This window comes from Phragmites australis, chromosome 6 (genome assembly GCF_958298935.1).
Source record: "Phragmites australis chromosome 6, lpPhrAust1.1, whole genome shotgun sequence".
Taxonomy (NCBI): domain Eukaryota; kingdom Viridiplantae; phylum Streptophyta; class Magnoliopsida; order Poales; family Poaceae; genus Phragmites; species Phragmites australis.
Genome location: NC_084926.1, coordinates 19,767,344 through 19,769,701, shown reverse-complemented (window position 1 = coordinate 19,769,701; position 2,358 = coordinate 19,767,344).

The window sequence follows — 2,358 nt, the reverse complement described above, 5'->3', positions numbered from 1 at the left end:
GAGCTGAAATGAGGTCGACCTCTTGCTAAAGGGATTGAGCTCCTCATTCTCGTATCTGAGCACCACTGTGTGGGATCAAACTTCTCATTGTCGAATAAGAGCACCTCCGCGTCAAATCGAGCTCCTCCACACAGGATGGCCAGGTGCGACATCAACTCTTTCGGCTTGCACATGTTCTATGGTCACATGCTCCTAGGTAGAATCGTCGTCCTACTGTGAGCGCACCCCCTTTATCTGATCAATGCCCTCTCGTTGTGCAACTTGGTAGCTCTGAATTTTTTTGCATGTACTGGATGTGCTTTGCTGGTTCCCGATTTTTGTAAGAGATAATCGAAATAGAGATTGAGAGTTTTGATCATGAGGTAGTGTGTGCGTGCCCAGTGTGTGAGAGACAATGGGAGATGGGAGAGGGAGATGCCTACACAACTGTACTAGAACATGCATTTGCCTTCCGATACAAATGTGGCTAAGAAAAGCAATGAGTAGTAGAAGATAGAGGGGATTCAGAACATTTTGGTAGTTTGGTCCTTCCTTTTTCTAGTAGTTCATTATAATTTGGTCTTTTAATCCTTTCATTCCTAGTAGTTAATTATGATTTAGAAGCCAATTTAGCTCTATTAATTATCTAGTAGCAAAGTCATGAATAAGCTCTGAACTCAATATAGCATGATCTAATTTCTATTGAATAATTGGTATCTTAGGGTGTTGTTTAGTAGCTAATTCAGTTATTTCTATCATCTGTTTTGGTATAGCAGTTAGTTGTTAGGTCTTTAAGTGTTGCCAATTTTCAATGTGTTCTTCTCGAGTCATATTTGTGTTTCATGGAAATTTTTGTCCAGAGGAATTGAGAGGTTAATAAGTAATTCTAGTGATTGTTTTTTGGGTTAGATGAGACTAAATCTAACTTTATTGTTTTTGCCTGTTAAGGATTTTCTTATAAATATCAATGTCCTGTAATGAAGTGACTTTTAGCAGCGAATCATGTTTTATAAGGTAATAAGTCAAGCATGCTCTGCTTGAATAGTTTTAAGTGTTGTTTCATGTGTTGGATTTTGCATAGTGTGATTATTTTAGCTAGAGATTATGTGCATTTAGACTTGCTGCAAGCTTGTCACAAGTAAAATAATTGATCTTGTGACAATCATTAGCTATTTAGATCGACCTACATGATTGTGGGAACTTGTAAGCCTTTACTTGTTATCCCACTTACACAAGGACTGCAATGATCGATATCAATCCAATTCTCTCCTAACCTGTGTATAATAAGTGACAACCGAAATTATATGGTATCATAAAGCACTTTCTTATTGACTTTGATAAGCTTCAGTTTTCTAGCATTTTAAACAATTAGCAATTCTATATGATTTCATAAAACAATTATGCATAATTTTTATTGCTACTTTGAGCAATTTAGAGATTTGAATCAAGCATTTCTTTTCATTATCTTCAATATCTTTACCATTTTATTTCATTTTCAAACAGGTAGCAATTCTTTATTCTTTCATAAAGCAATTATGCACAAATGTTCAATCTACTTTTAGCAATGAGTTGAAGCTGAAACTCGACATCAAATAGGTACCAGCAACATATCTCCCATTTTTTACTAGTGTCAAAGTCTCTTTCATTTGATTTTCACTGAGCATTTTTGTGAGTTAGCATAAGCTATTCTGCAATGCAAGTGTGGTAACAATTCAGTTACTATGAAGCAACTATTTTTGTGGTTTTGTTCCCTGAGGAATGTATTTGATATCCTAACAGGCATGTTTCATAGTATGTATAAGCAGATTTATATAAAAGGTGATCCTAAGAACCTCATTTATTTTCTTATTTGCTTTTCTCATTATTCTAAATTGTCTATGGATTCGCTATAATTTGCTTACACCTTTTAACAAATTTGCCTATTATCTGGTACGGAAAGAGGTGTAACAGAAGGAGTTGGTTTTCTTTGATTTCATTTTGAATTCCACGCTGAATTGCTTTCTCAGATTTTTGGCCTAATTTTCTTAAGAAAACTAACTTTAACTACTTACAGATTTTTCATGACTTCTCTTAAGAATCTAACTTTTTTTGTTCTTTTTTTCTTTTCACATTTTTCTAATTTGTCTATGGATTCACTATAATTTGCATGCACTTCTAAAAATTTGCTTATTAATTATCTGGTATGATGAGGGGATAACAGATGAACTTTATCATTTTTTTTTTTTTTTTTTTGTCTTTCACGCATGTATTGAATGAGTTTTAGCCTGTCTGTATGTTTGGCATAAAAAGAAATGGAGAATGAGGTGTTCATGCTGAAGTCCAAACAAATGCATATATGGTTGGGACCTAGTCAAACAGATAAACTACTTACATGACATG